This window comes from Oncorhynchus nerka, unplaced genomic scaffold (assembly GCF_034236695.1).
Source record: "Oncorhynchus nerka isolate Pitt River unplaced genomic scaffold, Oner_Uvic_2.0 unplaced_scaffold_1061, whole genome shotgun sequence".
Classification (NCBI taxonomy): Eukaryota; Metazoa; Chordata; class Actinopteri; order Salmoniformes; family Salmonidae; genus Oncorhynchus; species Oncorhynchus nerka.
The window spans coordinates 101,211-121,667 of record NW_027040252.1 but is presented as its reverse complement, the minus strand read 5'-3'; the positions used below and the strand labels follow the sequence as shown (position 1 = coordinate 121,667).

At 53.8% G+C, this 20,457-nt stretch overlaps 1 pseudogene; it reads right to left on the bottom strand.

Annotated features, from left to right (window-relative positions):
* The window catches only part of LOC115120822 (anoctamin-2-like), a 130,698-nt pseudogene that overhangs the window by 15,245 nt on the left and 94,996 nt on the right, over nucleotides 1–20,457 (bottom strand).

The following is a 20,457-nucleotide window of genomic DNA, read 5'->3' as shown; positions in this document are numbered from 1 at the left end:
AAATATTGTGGTCTATAACTTATCATGAGATCCTCTACCTCAGGCGAGCAAAACCCTGAGATTTCAAGTAGATATCGTGCACCAGCTGTTATTTACAAATATGCATAGTCCCCGCCCGTGTCTTACCAGAGGCTGCTGTTGTATGCTGCTGATAGAGTGTATAACATAGGCCCCCGCCCCGTGTCTTACCAGAGGCTGCTGTTGTATGCTGCTGATAGAGTGTATAACATAGGCCCCCGCCCCGTGTCTTACCAGAGGCTGCTGTTCTGTCCTGCTGATAGAGTGTATAACATAGTCCCCCGCCCGTGTCTTACCAGAGGTTGTATGCTGCCGATAGTGTATAACATAGTCCCCCGCCCCGTGTCGTACCAGAGGTTGTATGCTGCCGATAGTGTATAACATAGTCCCCCGCCCGTGTCTTACCAGAGGTTATGCTGCCGATAGTGTATAAACATAGGCCCCGCCCGTGTCTTACCAGAGGTTGTATGCTGCCGATAGTGTATAACATAGTCCCCCGCCCGTGTCTTACCAGAGGTTGTATGTTGCCCGATAGTGTATAACATAGTCCCCCGCCCGTGTCTTACCAGAGGTTGTATGCTGCCGATAGTGTATAACATAGGCCCCCGCCCCGTGTCTTACCAGAGGTTGTATGCTGCCGATAGTGTATAACATAGTCCCCCGCCCCGTGTCTTACCAGAGGTGTTGTATGCTGCCGATAGTGTATAACATAGTCCCCGCCCCGTGTCTTACCAGAGGCTGCTGTTGTATGCTGCTGATAGAGTGTATAACATAGTCCCCGCCCCGTGTCTTACCAGAGGTGTTGTATGCTGCCGATAGTGTATAACATAGTCCCCCGCCCGTGTCTTACCAGAGGCTGCTGTTGTATGCTGCCGATAGTGTATAACATAGTCCCCCCGCCCCGTGTCTTACCAGAGGTGTTGTATGCTGCCGATAGTGTATAACATATAGTCCCCCGCCCGTGTCGTACCAGAGGTGTTGTATGCTGCCGATAGTGTATAACATAGTCCCCCGCCCCGTGTCTTACCAGAGGTTGTATGCTGCCGATAGTGTATAACATAGTCCCCCGCCCCGTGTCGTACCAGAGGTGTTGTATGCTGCCGATAGTGTATAACATAGTCCCCCGCCCCGTGTCTTACCAGAGGTTGTATGCTGCCGATAGTGTATAACATAGTCCCCCGCCCCGTGTCTTACCAGAGGTTGTATGCTGCCGATAGTGTATAACATAGTCCCCCGCCCCGTGTCGTACCAGAGGCGTTGTATGCTGCCGATAGTGTATAACATAGTCCCCGCCCCGTGTCTTACCAGAGGTTGTATGCTGCCGATAGTATATAACATAGTCCCCCTGCCCCGTGTCGTACCAGAGGCTGCTGTATGCTGCCGATAGTGTATAACATAGTCCCCCGCCCCGTGTCTTACCAGAGGTTGTATGCTGCCGATAGTGTATAACATAGTCCCCCGCCCCGTGTCTTACCAGAGGTTGTATGCTGCTGATAGTGTATAACCCGCCAGCTGTACGTTCTTAATGTCGCCATTCAGCCATTTTTAAGATAGCTAGTTCATATCTGTAAATACATAACTAACTACTAATGTTAAAATAGCTATGTAACCCATTTATAGATATGAGAAAGCTAACTATTAGCGTTATGAATCTATTTACAGATATGAGCTAGGTAACATTAAAGCTACCTCTCAGACTGCTCCAAACTGTAATTGACATATAAGCGATAGTACCTGTTTGTATGTGTGTGTGTGTGTGTGTGTGTTTATGTGTGTATATACATACGGTATAACAATCTCGAACACGTTGTTCTGGATGAGTTGTTTTCCCAACATGATCATACTAAGCTGGATACACAGCTCTATCAGACAGCCTGGTGGGGCACACTGTGGAGAAAATACGCACACACGCAAACAGCATTAGTGTGTTTGTGTTTGTGTGCACATGTGTGTGTGTGTGTGTGTGTGTGTGTGTGTTGTAGTGAACCCACCTCCTCCATGCGGAAGTGGCCAAACAAGTAGACATAGTCCCCTGGAGGTCCAGCAAACCTACAGAGCGAGAGGGAGAGAGGCACATACAGTGCATTGGGAAAGCATTCAGACCCCTTGACTTTTTCCACATTTTGTTTTACGTTACAGCCTTATTCAGACGTATTTACTAAACTTTTACCCTCAATCTAAACACAATACCCCAAACTCATCAATAAGCTAAGAACCCTGGAACTAAACACCTCCCTCTGCAACTGGATCCTGGATTTCCTGAAGGGCCGCCCCAGGTGGTAAGGGCAGGTTACAACACATCACAATGTTGATCCTCAACACAATACTCCACAATGACATCAATACCCTAATGACATCACAATACCCCCTAATGACATCACAATACCCCCTAATGACATCACAATACCCCCTAATGACATCACAATACCCCCTAATGACATCACAATACTCCACAATGACATCACAATACCCCCTAATGACATCACAATACCCCCTAATGACATCACAATACCCCCTAATGACATCACAATACCCCCTAATGACATCACAATACCCCCTAATGACATCACAATACCCCCTAATGACATCACAATACCACTAATGACATCACTAATGACATCACAATACCCCCTAATGACATCACAATACTCCACAATGACAAAGCAAAAACAGGTTTTAATAAATGTTTGCAAATCTTTGGAGGGAGCTGAAAGTCCATATTGCCCAGAGACAGCCTCGAAACCTGAAGGATCTGGAGAAGGTCTGTATGGAGGAGTGTGGCAAAATCCCTGCTGCAGTGTGTGCAAACCTGGTCAAGAACTGCAGAAAAGCACAGGGAACGTTAGGAATGATCTCTAACTGCAAACAAAGGTTTCTGTACCAAATATTAAGTTCTGCTTTTCAGATTTATCAAATACTTATGTCATGCAATAAAATGCAAATGAATGACTTAAAAATCATACAATGTGATTTTCTGTTTTTTTTGTTTTAGATTCCGTCTCTCACAGTTGAAGTGTACCTATGATAAAAATTACAGACCTCTACATGCTTTGTAAGTAGGAAACACTGTCGATTTTGCAGGTTATCAAATACTTGTTCTCCCCACTGTATGTGTTCCCTCAGGAATTCTTGATTCTACCTGGATTATGTTGGAGAGGCTTCCATTGAAGAACAGCCTCTGTGTTTCTATTAGACAGGTAACTCTTTATCCACATTATAGCAGGGGGTCTAGAGCCATAATGTTTTTCCAGCAGCAGACTATAACCAGTACCGAAGTCTAACAAAACAGCCCCCATAATCTTTTCATCATCAACTTCTCTCAGCCAATTATCAGTAATTCGTATAAGTGCTGTGCGTGTTGAATGTCCTTCCCTATAAACGTGCTGAAAATCTGTTTTAAATTATTTTAATGTAAAATAGCATTGTATCTGGTCAAATACAATTTTTTCCAAAAGTTAACAAAAAAGGGTTAGTAACAGGCTGATTGGTTGACTATTTGAGCCAGTAAAGGGGGCTTTACTATTCTTAGGAATGAAAGGGAACACACTTTCTAGTAGGCTTAAATCGAAAATATGGCAAATAGGAGTGGCAATATAGTCTGCTATTATCCTCAGTAATTTTCCATCCAATTTGTCAGACCCTGGTGGCTTGTCATTGTTTTTTTTGTTTTTTTTTTACTGTTTTTTAAACTTTTTATTATATCTAATTGGTAGTTACAGTCTTGTCCCATCGCTGAAACTCCCGTCCGGACTCGTGAGAGGCGAAGGTTGAGAGCCATGCATCCTCCCGAAACACAGCCCTGCCAAGCCGCACTGCTTTGACACACTGCCCGCTTAACCCGGAAGCCAGCCGCACCTACGTGTACCTAGGAAACACTGTACAACTGGCGACCATGTCAGCATGCATGCGCCCGGCCCGCCACAGTAATTGATAGAGCGCGAAATAACAAGGACATCCCGGCCAGCCAATTTATTATTCTATTTTTATTTCACCTTTATTTCACCAAGTAGGCCAGTTGAGAACAAGTTCTCATTTACAACTGCGACCTGGCCAAGATAAAGCAAAGCAGTTCGACAAAAACAACAGAGTTGTTGGGATAAACAAACGTACAGTCAATAACACAATAGAACATCTGTATACAGTGTGTGTCACGACTCCAACCGAAGGTGGCTCCCCTTCCCGTTCGGGTGGCGCTCGGCGGTCGTCGTCGCCGGCCTACTAGCTGCCACTGATTATTTTCTCCCCCTCCTTATTTGTTTATTGAGTACACCTGTTTTGAGTTGGTTGTAATTAGTGAGGCTTTATTAGTCAGCCGGCCCACCTGGTTCTTTGTGCGGGTTTGATTGTTGTAACCTGGTGATGGCATTAGATGTACATGTTCGTGTATTTAGTGCTAGATTGTTTTTGTTTCCCGTGTCTGGGGCATTTGGTTTGAGCACCCGTAGTGGGGGGACCGTAGTTCACCGTGTCTGGGGCATTTGGTTTGAGTAGTGGGGACCGTAGTTCACCGTGTCTGGGGCATTTGGTTTGAGTAGTGGGGGGACCATAGTTCCCCGTGTCTGGGGCATTTGGTTTGAGTAGTGGGGGACCGTAGTTCACCGTGTCTGGGGCATTTGGTTTGAGTAGTGGGGGACCGTAGTTCACCGTGTCTGGGGCATTTGGTTTGAGTAGTGGGGGACCGTAGTTCACCGTGTCTGGGGCATTTGGTTTGAGTAGTGGGGGACCGTAGTTCACCGTGTCTGGGGCATTTGGTTTGAGTAGTGGGGGACCATAGTTCACCGTGTCTGGGGCATTTGGTTTGAGCCCCCGTAGTGGGGGGACCGTAGTTCACCGTGTCTGGGGCATTTGGTTTGAGTAGTGGGGGGACCGTAGTTCACCGTGTCTGGGGCATTTGGTTTGAGTAGTGGGGACCGTAGTTCACCGTGTCTGGGGCATTTGGTTTGAGTAGTGGGGGACCGTAGTTCACCGTGTCTGGGGCATTTGGTTTGAGTAGTGGGGACCATAGTTCACCGTGTCTGGGGGCATTTGGTTTGAGCCCGTAGTGGGGACCGTAGTTCACCGTGTCTGGGGCATTTGGTTTGAGTAGTGGGGGACCGTAGTTCACCGTGTCTGGGGCATTTGGTTTGAGTAGTGGGGGACCGTAGTTCACCGTGTCTGGGGCATTTGGTTTGAGTAGTGGGGGACCGTAGTTCACCGTGTGTGGGGCATTTGGTTTGAGTAGTGGGGACCGTAGTTCACCGTGTGTGGGGCATTTGGTTTGAGTAGTGGGGACCGTAGTTCACCGTGTCTGGGGCATTTGGTTTGAATAGTGGGGGACCGTAGTTCACCGTGTCTGGGGCATTTGGTTTGAGTAGTGGGGGGACCGTAGTTCACCGTGCCTGGGGCATTTGGTTTGAGTAGTGGGGGACCGTAGTTCACCGTGTCTGGGGCATTTGGTTTGAGTAGTGGGGACCGTAGTTCACCGTGTCTGGGGCATTTGGTTTGAGTAGTGGGGGACCGTAGTTCACCGTGCCTGGGGCATTTGGTTTGAGTAGTGGGGGACCGTAGTTCACCGTGTCTGGGGCATTTGGTTTGAGTAGTGGGGACCGTAGTTCACCGTGTCTGGGGCATTTGGTTTGAGTAGTGGGGGGACCGTAGTTCACCGTGTCTGGGGCATTTGGTTTGAGTAGTGGGGGACCGTAGTTCACCGTGTCTGGGGCATTTGGTTTGAGTAGTGGGGACCGTAGTTCACCGTGTCTGGGGCATTTGGTTTGAGTAGTGGGGGACCGTAGTTCACCGTGTCTGGGGCATTTGGTTTGAGTAGTGGGGGACCGTAGTTCACCGTGTCTGGGGCATTTGGTTTGAGTAGTGGGGGACCATAGTTCACCGTGTCTGGGGCATTTGGTTTGAGCCCCGTGAGTGGGGGGACCGTAGTTCACCGTGTCTGGGGCATTTGGTTTGAGTAGTGGGGGACCGTAGTTCACCGTGTCTGGGGCATTTGGTTTGAGTAGTGGGGGACCGTAGTTCACCGTGTCTGGGGCATTTGGTTTGAGTAGTGGGGGACCGTAGTTCACCGTGTGTGGGGCATTTGGTTTGAGTAGTGGGGGACCGTAGTTCACCGTGTGTGGGGCATTTGGTTTGAGTAGTGGGGGACCGTAGTTCACCGTGTGTGGGGCATTTGGTTTGAGTAGTGGGGGACCGTAGTTCACCGTGTCTGGGGCATTTGGTTTGAGTAGTGGGGACCGTAGTTCACCGTGTCTGGGGCATTTGGTTTGAGTAGTGGGGACCGTGAGGTTCACCGTGCCTGGGGCATTTGGTTTGAGTAGTGGGGGACCGTAGTTCACCGTGTCTGGGGCATTTGGTTTGAGCCCCGTAGTGGGGGGACCGTAGTTCACCGTGTCTGGGGCATTTGGTTTGAGTAGTGGGGGACCGTAGTTCACCGTGCCTGGGCCCATTTGGTTTGAGTAGTGGGGGACCGTAGTTCACCGTGCCTGGGGCATTTGGTTTGAGTAGTGGGGACCGTAGTTCACCGTGTGTCTGGGGCATTTGGTTTGAGTAGTGGGGGGACCGTAGTTCACCGTGTCTGGGGCATTTGGTTTGAGTAGTGGGGGACCGTAGTTCACCGTGTCTGGGGCATTTGGTTTGAGCCCCGTGTCTAGTTTGGGGGACCGTAGTTCACCGTGTCTGGGGCATTTGGTTTGAGTAGTGGGGGGACCGTAGTTCACCGTGCCTGGGGCATTTGGTTTGAGTAGTGGGGGGACCGTAGTTCACCGTGTCTGGGGCATTTGGTTTGAGTAGTGGGGGGACCGTAGTTCACCGTGTCTGGGGCATTTGGTTTGAGTAGTGGGGGGGACCGTAGTTCACCGTGTGTGGGGCATTTGGTTTGAGTAGTGGGGGGACCGAGTTCACCGTGTGTGGGGCATTTGGTTTGAGTAAGTGGGGGACCGTAGTTCACCGTGTCTGGGGCATTTGGTTTGAGTAGTGGGGGACCGTAGTTCACCGTGTCTGGGGCATTTGGTTTGAGTAGTGGGGGACCGTAGTTCACCGTGCCTGGGGCATTTGGTTTGAGTAGTGGGGGGACCGTAGTTCACCGTGTCTGGGGCATTTGGTTTGAGTAGTGGGGGACCGTAGTTCACCGTGTCTGGGGCATTTGGTTTGAGTAGTGGGGGACCGTAGTTCACCGTGCCTGGGCCCATTTGGTTTGAGTAGTGGGGGGACCGTAGTTCACCGTGCCTGGGGCATTTGGTTTGAGTAGTGGGGGACCGTAGTTCACCGTGTCTGGGGCATTTGGTTTGAGTAGTGGGGGACCGTAGTTCACCGTGTCTGGGGCATTTGGTTTGAGTAGTGGGGACCGTAGTTCACCGTGCCTGGGGCATTTGGTTTGAGTAGTGGGGGACCGTAGTTCACCGTGTCTGGGGCATTTGGTTTGAGTAGTGGGGGGACCGTAGTTCACCGTGTCTGGGGCATTTGGTTTGAGTAGTGGGGGACCGTAGTTCACCGTGTCTGGGGCATTTGGTTTGAGTAGTGGGGGGACCGTAGTTCACCGTGTCTGGGGCATTTGGTTTGAGTAGTGGGGACCGTAGTTCACCGTGTCTGGGGCATTTGGTTTGAGTAGTGGGGGACCGTAGTTCACCGTGTCTGGGGCATTTGGTTTGAGTAGTGGGGGACCATAGTTCACCGTGTCTGGGAGCATTTGGTTTGAGCCCCCGTGTCTGACAGTGGGGACCGTAGTTCACCGTGTCTGGGGCATTTGGTTTGAGCAGTGGGGGACCGTAGTTCACCGTGTCTGGGGCATTTGGTTTGAGTAGTGGGGGACCGTAGTTCACCGTGTCTGGGGCATTTGGTTTGAGTAGTGGGGGACCGTAGTTCACCGTGTCTGGGGCATTTGGTTTGAGTAGTGGGGGGACCGTAGTTCACCGTGTGTGGGGCATTTGGTTTGAGTAGTGGGGGGACCGTAGTTCACCGTGTGTGGGGCATTTGGTTTGAGTAGTGGGGGGACCGTAGTTCACCGTGTCTGGGGCATTTGGTTTGAGTAGTGGGGGGACCGCAGTTCACCGTGCCTGGGGCATTTGGTTTGAGTAGTGGGGGGACCGTAGTTCACCGTGTCTGGGGCATTTGGTTTGAGTAGTGGGGGGACCGTAGTTCACCGTGTCTGGGGCATTTGGTTTGAGTAGTGGGGGGACCGTAGTTCACCGTGTCTGGGGCATTTGGTTTGAGTAGTGGGGGGACCGTAGTTCACCGTGTCTGGGGCATTTGGTTTGAGCACCCGTAGTGGGGTGACCGTAGTTCACCGTGTCTGGGGCATTTGGTTTGAGCACCCGTAGGGGGGACCGTAGTTCACCGTGTCTGGGGCATTTGGTTTGAGCACCCGTGGGGGGGGGACCGTAGTTCACCGTGTCTGGGGCATTTGGTTTAAGCACCCGTAGTGGGGGGACCGTAGTTCACCGTGTCTGGGGCATTTGGTTTGAGTAGTGGGGACCGTAGTTCCCCGTGTCTGGGGGCATTTGGTTTGAGTAGTGGGGGACCGTAGTTCACCGTGTCTGGGGCATTTGGTTTGAGTAGTGGGGGACCGTAGTTCACCGTGTCTGGGGCATTTGGTTTGAGTAGTGGGGGACCGTAGTTCACCGTGTCTGGGGCATTTGGTTTGAGTAGTGGGGGACCGTAGTTCACCGTGTCTGGGGCATTTGGTTTGAGTAGTGGGGGACCGTAGTTCACCGTGTCTGGGGCATTTGGTTTGAGTAGTGGGGGACCGTAGTTCACCGTGTCTGGGGCATTTGGTTTGAGTAGTGGGGGACCGTAGTTCACCGTGTCTGGGGCATTTGGTTTGAGCACCCGTGAGTGGGGGACCGTAGTTCACCGTGTCTGGGGCATTTGGTTTGAGCACCCGTAGGGGGACCGTAGTTCACCGTGTCTGGGGCATTTGGTTTGAGCACCCGTAGGGGGGGGACCGTAGTTCACCGTGTCTGGGGCATTTGGTTTAAGCACCCGTAGTGGGGGGACCGTAGTTCACCGTGTCTGGGGCATTTGGTTTGAGTAGTGGGGGACCGTAGTTCCCGTGTCTGGGGCATTTGGTTTGAGTAGTGGGGGACCGTAGTTCACCGTGTCTGGGGCATTTGGTTTGAGTAGTGGGGGACCGTAGTTCACCGTGTCTGGGGCATTTGGTTTGAGTAGTGGGGGACCGTAGTTCACCGTGTCTGGGGCATTTGGTTTGAGTAGTGGGGACCGTAGTTCACCGTGTCTGGGGCATTTGGTTTGAGTAGTGGGGACCGTAGTTCCCCGTGTCTGGGGCATTTGGTTTGAGTAGTGGGGGGACCGTAGTTCACCGTGTCTGGGGCATTTGGTTTGAGTAGTGGGGGACCGTAGTTCACCGTGTCTGGGGCATTTGGTTTGAGTAGTGGGGGACCGTAGTTCACCGTGTCTGGGGCATTTGGTTTGAGTAGTGGGGGACCGTAGTTCACCGTGTCTGGGGCATTTGGTTTGAGCACCCGTAGTGGGGGACCGTAGTTCACCGTGTCTGGGGCATTTGGTTTGAGTAGTGGGGGGGACCGTAGTTCACCGTGTCTGGGGCCTTTGGTTTGAGTAGTGGGGACCGTAGTTCACCGTGTCGGGGGCATTTGGTTTGAGTAGTGGGGGACCGTAGTTCACCGTGTCTGGGGCATTTGGTTTGAGCACCCGTGTGGGGGACCGTAGTTCACCGTGTCTGGGGCATTTGGTTTGAGTAGTGGGGGACCGTAGTTCACCGTGCCTGGGGCATTTGGTTTGAGTAGTGGGGGGACCGTAGTTCACCGTGTCTGGGGCATTTGGTTTGAGTAGTGGGGGACCGTAGTTCACCGTGTCTGGGGCATTTGGTTTGAGTAGTGGGGGACCGTAGTTCACCGTGTCTGGGGCATTTGGTTTGAGTAGTGGGGGGACCGTAGTTCACCGTGTCTGGGGCATTTGGTTTGAGTAGTGGGGGACCGTAGTTCACCGTGTCTGGGGCATTTGGTTTGAGTAGTGGGGGACCGTAGTTCACCGTGTCTGGGGCATTTGGTTTGAGTAGTGGGGGACCATAGTTCACCGTGTCTGGGGCATTTGGTTTGAGCCCCGTAGTGGGGGGACCGTAGTTCACCGTGTCTGGGGCATTTGGTTTGAGTAGTGGGGGACCGTAGTTCACCGTGTCTGGGGCATTTGGTTTGAGTAGTGGGGGACCGTAGTTCACCGTGTCTGGGGCATTTGGTTTGAGTAGTGGGGGGACCGTAGTTCACCGTGTCTGGGGCATTTGGTTTGAGTAGTGGGGGGACCGTAGTTCACCGTGTGTGGGGCATTTGGTTTGAGTAGTGGGGGGACCGTAGTTCACCGTGTGTGGGGCATTTGGTTTGAGTAGTGGGGGGACCGTAGTTCACCGTGTCTGGGGCATTTGGTTTGAGTAGTGGGGGGACCGTAGTTCACCGTGTCTGGGGCATTTGGTTTGAGTAGTGGGGGGACCGTAGTTCACCGTGCCTGGGGCATTTGGTTTGAGTAGTGGGGGGACCGTAGTTCACCGTGTCTGGGGCATTTGGTTTGAGTAGTGGGGACCGTAGTTCACCGTGTCTGGGGCATTTGGTTTGAGTAGTGGGGGGACCGTAGTTCACCGTGCCTGGGCCCATTTGGTTTGAGTAGTGGGGGACCGTAGTTCACCGTGCCTGGGGCATTTGGTTTGAGTAGTGGGGGACCGTAGTTCACCGTGTCTGGGGCATTTGGTTTGAGTAGTGGGGGGACCGTAGTTCACCGTGTCTGGGGCATTTGGTTTGAGTAGTGGGGGACCGTAGTTCCGTGTCTGGGGCATTTGGTTTGAGTAGTGGGGGACCGTAGTTCACCGTGTCTGGGGCATTTGGTTTGAGTAGTGGGGGACCGTAGTTCACCGTGTCTGGGGCATTTGGTTTGAGTAGTGGGGGGACCGTAGTTCACCGTGTCTGGGGCATTTGGTTTGAGTAGTGGGGGACCGTAGTTCACCGTGTCTGGGGCATTTGGTTTGAGCCCGTAGTGGGGGACCGTAGTTCACCGTGTCTGGGGCATTTGGTTTGAGTAGTTGTTCCCCGTGTCTGGGGCATTTGGTTTGAGTAGTGGGGGACCGTAGTTCACCGTGTCTGGGGCATTTGGTTTGAGTAGTGGGGGACCGTAGTTCACCGTGTCTGGGGCATTTGGTTTGAGTAGTGGGGGACCGTAGTTCACCGTGCCTGGGGCATTTGGTTTGAGTAGTGGGGGACCGTAGTTCACCGTGTCTGGGGCATTTGGTTTGAGTAGTGGGGGACCGTAGTTCACCGTGTCTGGGGCATTTGGTTTGAGTAGTGGGGGACCGTAGTTCACCGTGCCTGGGGCATTTGGTTTGAGTAGTGGGGGACCGTAGTTCACCGTGTCTGGGGCATTTGGTTTGAGTAGGGGGGACCGTAGTTCACCGTGTCTGGGGCATTTGGTTTGAGTAGTGGGGGGACCGTAGTTCACCGTGTCTGGGGCATTTGGTTTGAGTAGTGGGGGACCGTAGTTCACCGTGTCTGGGGCATTTGGTTTGAGTAGTGGGGGACCGTAGTTCACCGTGTCTGGGGCATTTGGTTTGAGTAGTGGGGACCGTAGTTCACCGTGTCTGGGGCATTTGGTTTGAGTAGTGGGGACCGTAGTTCACCGTGTCTGGGGCATTTGGTTTGAGTAGTGGGGGGACCGTAGTTCACCGTGTCTGGGGCATTTGGTTTGAGTAGTGGGGGGACCGTAGTTCACCGTGTCTGGGGCATTTGGTTTGAGTAGTGGGGGGACCGTAGTTCACCGTGTCTGGGGCATTTGGTTTGAGTAGTGGGGGACCGTAGTTCACCGTGTCTGGGGCATTTGGTTTGAGTAGTGGGGGACCGTAGTTCACCGTGTGTGGGGCATTTGGTTTGAGTAGTGGGGGGACCGTAGTTCACCGTGTCTGGGGCATTTGGTTTGAGTAGTGGGGAGTTCACCGTGTCTGGGGCATTTGGTTTGGTAGTGGGGACCGTAGTTCACCGTGTCTGGGGCATTTGGTTTGAGTAGTGGGGGACCGTAGTTCACCGTGCCTGGGGCATTTGGTTTGAGTAGTGGGGGGACCGTAGTTCACCGTGTCTGGGGCATTTGGTTTGAGTAGTGGGGGACCGTAGTTCACCGTGTCTGGGGCATTTGGTTTGAGTAGTGGGGGGGACCGTAGTTCACCGTGCCTGGGCCCATTTGGTTTGAGTAGTGGGGACCGTAGTTCACCGTGCCTGGGGCATTTGGTTTTAGTGGGGGAGTTCACCGTGTCTGGGGCATTTGGTTTGAGTAGTGGGGGACCGTAGTTCACCGTGTCTGGGGCATTTGGTTTGAGTAGTGGGGACCGTAGTTCACCGTGTCTGGGGCATTTGGTTTGAGTAGTGGGGGACCGTAGTTCACCGTGTCTGGGGCATTTGGTTTGAGTAGTGGGGGACCGTAGTTCACCGTGTCTGGGGCATTTGGTTTGAGTAGTGGGGACCGTAGTTCACCGTGTCTGGGGCATTTGGTTTGAGTAGTGGGGGACCGTAGTTCACCGTGTCTGGGGCATTTGGTTTGAGCCCCGTAGTGGGGGGACCGTAGTTCACCGTGTCTGGGGCATTTGGTTTGAGTAGTGGGGGACCGTAGTTCACCGTGTCTGGGGCATTTGGTTTGAGTAGTGGGGGGACCGTAGTTCACCGTGTCTGGGGCATTTGGTTTGAGTAGTGGGGGGACCGTAGTTCACCGTGTCTGGGGCATTTGGTTTGAGTAGTGGGGGACCGTAGTTCACCGTGTCTGGGGCATTTGGTTTGAGTAGTGGGGGACCGTAGTTCACCGTGTCTGGGGCATTTGGTTTGAGTAGTGGGGGACCGTAGTTCACCGTGTCTGGGGCATTTGGTTTGAGTAGTGGGGGGACCGTAGTTCACCGTGTCTGGGGCATTTGGTTTGAGTAGTGGGGGACCGTAGTTCCGTGCCTGGGGCATTTGGTTTGAGTAGTGGGGACCGTAGTTCACAGTGTCTGGGGCATTTGGTTTGAGTAGTGGGGGACCGTAGTTCACCGTGTCTGGGGCATTTGGTTTGAGTAGTGGGGGACCGTAGTTCACCGTGTCTGAGGCATTTGGTTTGAGTAGTGGGGGACCGTAGTTCACCGTGTCTGGGGCATTTGGTTTGAGTAGTGGGGGACCGTAGTTCACCGTGTCGGGGCATTTGGTTTGAGTAGTGGGGGGACCGTAGTTCACCGTGTCTGGGGCATTTGGTTTGAGTAGTGGGGTGACCGTAGTTCACCGTGTCTGGGGCATTTGGTTTGAGTAGTGGGGGACCGTAGTTCACCGTGCCTGGGGCATTTGGTTTGAGTAGTGGGGGGACCGTAGTTCACCGTGTCTGGGGCATTTGGTTTGAGTAGTGGGGGGACCGTAGTTCACCGTGTCTGGGGCATTTGGTTTGAGTAGTGGGGGGACCGTAGTTCACCGTGTCTGGGGCATTTGGTTTTTGAGTTCACCGTGTCTGGGGCATTTGGTTTGAGTAGGGGGGACCGTAGTTCACCGTGTCTGGGGCATTTGGTTTGAGTAGTGGGGGACCGTAGTTCACCGTGTCTGGGGCATTTGGTTTGAGTAGTGGGGGACCATAGTTCACCGTGTCTGGGGCATTTGGTTTGAGCCCCCGTAGTGGGGGGACCGTAGTTCACCGTGTCTGGGGCATTTGGTTTTAGTGGGGGACCGTAGTTCACCGTGTCTGGGGCATTTGGTTTGAGTAGTGGGGGGACCGTAGTTCACCGTGTCTGGGGCATTTGGTTTGAGTAGTGGGGGACCGTAGTTCACCGTGTCTGGGGCATTTGGTTTGAGTAGTGGGGGACCGTAGTTCACCGTGTCTGGGGCATTTGGTTTGAGTAGTGGGGGACCGTAGTTCACCGTGCCTGGGGCATTTGGTTTGAGTAGTGGGGGGGACCGTAGTTCACCGTGTCTGGGGCATTTGGTTTGAGTAGTGGGGGACCGTAGTTCACCGTGTCTGGGGCATTTGGTTTGAGTAGTGGGGGACCGTAGTTCACCGTGCCTGGGGCATTTGGTTTGAGTAGTGGGGGACCGTAGTTCACCGTGTCTGGGGCATTTGGTTTGAGTAGTGGGGGACCGTAGTTCACCGTGTCTGGGGCATTTGGTTTTTGAGTAGTGGGGACCGTAGTTCACCGTGCCTGGGGCATTTGGTTTGAGTAGTGGGGGACCGTAGTTCACCGTGTCTGGGGCATTTGGTTTGAGTAGTGGGGGACCGTAGTTCACCGTGTCTGGGGCATTTGGTTTGAGTAGTGGGGGACCGTAGTTCACCGTGTCTGGGGCATTTGGTTTGAGTAGTGGGGGACCGTAGTTCACCGTGTCTGGGGCATTTGGTTTGAGTAGTGGGGGGGACCGTAGTTCACCGTGTCTGGGGCATTTGGTTTGAGTAGTGGGGGGACCGTAGTTCACCGTGTCTGGGGCATTTGGTTTGAGTAGTGGGGGGACCGTAGTTCACCGTGTCTGGGGCATTTGGTTTGAGTAGTGGGGGACCGTAGTTCACCGTGTCTGGGGCATTTGGTTTGAGTAGTGGGGATTAGTTCCCCGTGTCTGGGGCATTTGGTTTGAGTAGTGGGGGACCGTAGTTCACCGTGTCTGGGGCATTTGGTTTGAGTAGTGGGGGACCGTAGTTCACCGTGTCTGGGGCATTTGGTTTGAGTAGTGGGGGACCGTAGTTCACCGTGTCTGGGGCATTTGGTTTGAGTAGTGGGGGACCGTAGTTCACCGTGTCTGGGGCATTTGGTTTGAGTAGTGGGGGACCGTAGTTCACCGTGTCTGGGGCATTTGGTTTGAGTAGTGGGGGACCGTAGTTCACCGTGCCTGGGGCATTTGGTTTTTGAGTTTAGTGGGGGGACCGTAGTTCACCGTGTCTGGGGCATTTGGTTTGAGTAGTGGGGGACCGTAGTTCACCGTGTCTGGGGCATTTGGTTTGAGTAGTGGGGGACCGTAGTTCACCGTGTCTGGGGCATTTGGTTTGAGTAGTGGGGGACCGTAGTTCACCGTGTCTGGGGCATTTGGTTTGAGTAGTGGGGGACCGTAGTTCACCGTGTCTGGGGCATTTGGTTTGAGTAGTGGGGACCGTAGTTCACCGTGTCTGGGGCATTTGGTTTGAGCCCCGTAGTGGGGACCGTAGTTCACCGTGTCTGGGGCATTTGGTTTGAGTAGTGGGGGGACCGTAGTTCACCGTGTCTGGGGCATTTGGTTTGAGTAGTGGGGGACCGTAGTTCACCGTGTCTGGGGCATTTGGTTTGAGTAGTGGGGACCGTAGTTCACCGTGTCTGGGGCATTTGGTTTGAGTAGTGGGGACCGTAGTTCACCGTGTCTGGGGCATTTGGTTTGAGTAGTGGGGGGACCGTAGTTCACCGTGTCTGGGGCATTTGGTTTGAGTAGTGGGGACCGTAGTTCACCGTGTCTGGGGCATTTGGTTTGAGTAGTGGGGGACCGTAGTTCACCGTGTCTGGGGCATTTGGTTTGAGTAGTGGGGGGGACCGTAGTTCACCGTGTCTGGGGCATTTGGTTTGAGTAGTGGGGGACCGTAGTTCACCGTGTCTGGGGCATTTGGTTTGAGTAGTGGGGGACCGTAGTTCACCGTGTCTGGGGCATTTGGTTTGAGTAGTGGGGGACCGTAGTTCACCGTGTCTGGGGCATTTGGTTTGAGTAGTGGGGGACCGTAGTTCACCGTGTCTGGGGCATTTGGTTTGAGTAGTGGGGGGACCGTAGTTCACCGTGTCTGGGGCATTTGGTTTGAGTAGTAGTGGGGGACCGTAGTTCACCGTGCCTGGGGCATTTGGTTTGAGTAGTGGGGGACCGTAGTTCACCGTGTCTGGGGCATTTGGTTTGAGTAGTGGGGGACCGTAGTTCACCGTGTCTGGGGCATTTGGTTTGAGTAGTGGGGGACCGTAGTTCGGGTGTCTGGGGCATTTGGTTTGAGTAGTGGGGGACCGTAGTTCACCGTGTCTGGGGCATTTGGTTTGAGCCCCGTAGTGGGGGACCGTAGTTCACCGTGTCTGGGGCATTTGGTTTGAGTAGTGGGGGACCGTAGTTCACCGTGTCTGGGGCATTTGGTTTGAGTAGTGGGGGACCGTAGTTCACCGTGTCTGGGGCATTTGGTTTGAGTAGTGGGGGGACCGTAGTTCACCGTGTCTGGGGCATTTGGTTTGAGTAGTGGGGACCGTAGTTCACCGTGTCTGGGGCATTTGGTTTGAGTAGTGGGGGACCGTAGTTCACCGTGTCTGGGGCATTTGGTTTGAGTAGTGGGGGACCGTAGTTCACCGTGTCTGGGGGCATTTGGTTTGAGTAGTGGGGGACCGTAGTTCACCGTGTCTGGGGCATTTGGTTTGAGTAGTGGGGACCGTAGTTCACCCTGGGGCATTTGGTTTGAGTAGTGGGGACCGTAGTTCACAGTGTCTGGGGCATTTGGTTTGAGTAGTGGGGGGACCGTAGTTCACCGTGTCTGGGGCATTTGGTTTGAGTAGTGGGGGACCGTAGTTCACCGTGTCTGGGGCATTTGGTTTGAGTAGTGGGGGACCGTAGTTCACCGTGTCTGGGGCATTTGGTTTGAGTAGTGGGGACCGTAGTTCACCGTGTCTGGGGCATTTGGTTTGAGTAGTGGGGGACCGTAGTTCACCGTGCCTGGGGCATTTGGTTTGAGTAGTGGGGGACCGTAGTTCACCGTGTCTGGGGCATTTGGTTTGAGTAGTGGGGGACCGTAGTTCACCGTGTCTGGGGCATTTGGTTTGAGTGGGGGACCGTAGTTCACCGTGTGGGGCATTTGGTTTGACCGTGGGGACCGTAGTTCACCGTGTCTGGGGCATTTGGTTTGAGTAGTGGGGGGACCGTAGTTCACCGTGTCTGGGGCATTTGGTTTGAGTAGTGGGGGACCGTAGTTCACCGTGTCTGGGGCATTTGGTTTGAGTAGTGGGGGACCGTAGTTCACCGTGTCTGGGGCATTTGGTTTGAGCAGTGGGGGGGACCGTAGTTCACCGTGTCTGGGGCATTTGGTTTGAGCAGTGGGGGACCGTAGTTCACCGTGTCTGGGGCATTTGGTTTAAGCAGTAGTGGGGGACCGTAGTTCACCGTGTCTGGGGCATTTGGTTTGAGTAGTGGGGGACCGTAGTTCACCGTGTCTGGGGCATTTGGTTTGAGTAGTGGGGGGACCGTAGTTCACCGTGTCTGGGGCATTTGGTTTGAGTAGTGGGGGGACCGTAGTTCACCGTGTCTGGGGCATTTGGTTTGAGTAGTGGGGGACCGTAGTTCACCGTGTCTGGGGCATTTGGTTTGAGTAGTGGGGGACCGTAGTTCACCGTGTCTGGGGCATTTGGTTTGAGTAGTGGGGGGACCGTAGTTCACCGTGTCTGGGGCATTTGGTTTGAGTAGTGGGGACCGTAGTTCACCGTGTCTGGGGCATTTGGTTTGAGTAGTGGGGGACCGTAGTTCACCGTGTCTGGGGCATTTGGTTTGAGTAGTGGGGGACCGTAGTTCACCGTGTCTGGGGCATTTGGTTTGAGTAGTGGGGGACCGTAGTTCACCGTGTCTGGGGCATTTGGTTTGAGTAGTGGGGGGGGGACCGTTTAGTTCGTAGTTCACCGTGTCTGGGGCATTTGGTTTGAGTAGTGGGGGGACCGTAGTTCACCGTGTCTGGGGCATTTGGTTTGAGTAGTGGGGGACCGTAGTTCACCGTGTCTGGGGCATTTGGTTTGAGTAGTGGGGGGGACCGTGTGTGGGGCATTTGGTTTGAGTTGGGGGACCGTAGTTCGTGTGTGGGGCATTTGGTTTGAGTAGTGGGGGGACCGTAGTTCACCGTGTCTGGGGCATTTGGTTTGAGTAGTGGGGGACCGTAGTTCACCGTGTCTGGGGCATTTGGTTTGAGTAGTGGGGGACCGTAGTTCACCGTGTCTGGGGCATTTGGTTTGAGTTTAGTTCACCGTGTCTGGGGCATTTGGTTTGAGTGGGGACCGTAGTTCACCGTGTCTGGGGCATTTGGTTTTTGCAGTAGTGGGGGGACCGTAGTTCACCGTGTCTGGGGCATTTGGTTTGAGTAGTGGGGGACCGTAGTTCACCGTGTCTGGGGCATTTGGTTTGCAGTAGTGGGGGACCGTAGTTCACCGTGTCTGGGGCATTTGGTTTGAGTAGTGGGGGACCGTAGTTCACCGTGTCATTTGGTTTGATTAGTGGGGGACCGTAGTTCATTTGGTTTGAGTAGTGGGGGACCGTAGTTCACCGTGTCTGGGGCATTTGGTTTGAGTAGTGGGGGACCGTAGTTCACCGTGTCTGGGGCATTTGGTTTAAGACCCGTAGTAGTGGGGACCGTAGTTCACCGTGTCTGGGGCATTTGGTTTGAGTAGTGGGGACCGTAGTTCACCGTGTCTGGGGCATTTGGTTTGAGTAGTGGGGGACCGTAGTTCACCGTGTCTGGGGCATTTGGTTTGAGTAGTGGGGACCGTAGTTCACCGTGTCTGGGGCATTTGGTTTGAGTAGTGGGGGGACCGTAGTTCACCGTGTCTGGGGCATTTGGTTTGAGTAGTGGGGACCGTAGTTCACTGTGTCTGGGGCCTTTGGTTTGAGTAGTGGGGGACCGTAGTTCACCGTGTCTGGGGCATTTGGTTTGAGTAGTGGGGGACCGTAGTTCACCGTGTCTGGGGCATTTGGTTTGAGCACCCGTAGTGGGGGACCGTAGTTCACCGTGTCTGGGGCATTTGGTTTGAGTAGTGGGGGGACCGTAGTTCACCGTGTCTGGGGCATTTGGTTTGAGTAGTGGGGGACCGTAGTTCACCGTGTCTGGGGCATGTGGTTTGAGCCCCGTAGTGGGGGGGACCGTAGTTCACCGTGTCTGGGGCATTTGGTTTGAGTAGTGGGGGACCGTAGTTCACCGTGTCTGGGGCATTTGGTTTGAGAGTAGTGGGGGGACCGTAGTTCACCGTGTCTGGGGCATTTGGTTTGAGTAGTGGGGACCGTAGTTCACCGTGCCTGGGGCATTTGGTTTGAGTAGTGGGGGACCGTAGTTCACCGTGTCTGGGGCATTTGGTTTGAGTAGTGGGGGACCGTAGTTCACCGTGTCTGGGGCATTTGGTTTGAGTAGTGGGGACCGTAGTTCACCGTGTCTGGGCCCATTTGGTTTGAGTAGTGGGGGACCGTAGTTCACCGTGCCTGGGGCATTTGGTTTGAGTAGTGGGGACCGTAGTTCGCCGTGTCTGGGGCATTTGGTTTGAGTAGTGGGGGACCGTAGTTCACCGTGTCTGGGGCATTTGGTTTGAGTAGTGGGGACCGTAGTTCACCGTGCCTGGGGCATTTGGTTTGAGTAGTGGGGACCGTAGTTCACCGTGTCTGGGGCATTTGGTTTGAGTAGTGGGGACCGTAGTTCACCGTGTCTGGGGCATTTGGTTTGAGTAGTGGGGGGACCGTAGTTCACCGTGTCTGGGGCATTTGGTTTGAGTAGTGGGGGACCGTAGTTCACCGTGTCTGGGGCATTTGGTTTGAGCCCCCGTAGTGGGGGACCGTAGTTCACCGTGTCTGGGGCATTTGGTTTGAGTAGTGGGGACCGTGAGTTCACCGTGTCTGGGGCATTTGGTTTGGTAGTGGGGGACCGTAGTTCACCGTGTCTGGGGCATTTGGTTTGAGTAGTGGGGGGACCGTAGTTCACCGTGCCTGGGGCATTTGGTTTGAGTAGTGGGGACCGTAGTTCACCGTGTCTGGGGCATTTGGTTTGAGTAGTGGGGGACCGTAGTTCACCGTGTCTGGGGCATTTGGTTTGAGTAGTGGGGGACCGTAGTTCACCGTGTCTGGGGCATTTGGTTTGAGTAGTGGGGGACCGTAGTTCACCGTGTCTGGGGCATTTGGTTTGAGTAGTGGGGGGACCGTAGTTCACCGTGTCTGGGGCATTTGGTTTGAGTAGTGGGGGACCGTAGTTCACCGTGTCTGGGGCATTTGGTTTGAGTAGTGGGGGACCATAGTTCACCGTGTCTGGGGCATTTGGTTTGAGCCCCGTAGTGGGGGGACCGTAGTTCACCGTGTCTGGGGCATTTGGTTTGAGTAGTGGGGGGGACCGTAGTTCACCGTGTCTGGGGCATTTGGTTTGTAGTGGGGGGACCGTAGTTCACCGTGTCTGGGGCATTTGGTTTGAGTAGTGGGGGACCGTAGTTCACCGTGTCTGGGGCATTTGGTTTGAGTAGTGGGGGACCGTAGTTCACCGTGTGTGGGGCATTTGGTTTGAGTAGTGGGGGACCGTAGTTCACCGTGTGTGGGGCATTTGGTTTGAGTAGTGGGGGGACCGTAGTTCACCGTGTCTGGGGCATTTGGTTTGAGTAGTGGGGGACCGTAGTTCACCGTGTCTGGGGCATTTGGTTTGAGTAGTGGGGGACCGTAGTTCACCGTGCCTGGGGCATTTGGTTTGAGTAGTGGGGGGACCGTAGTTCACCGTGTCTGGGGCATTTGGTTTTGGGGGACCGTAGTT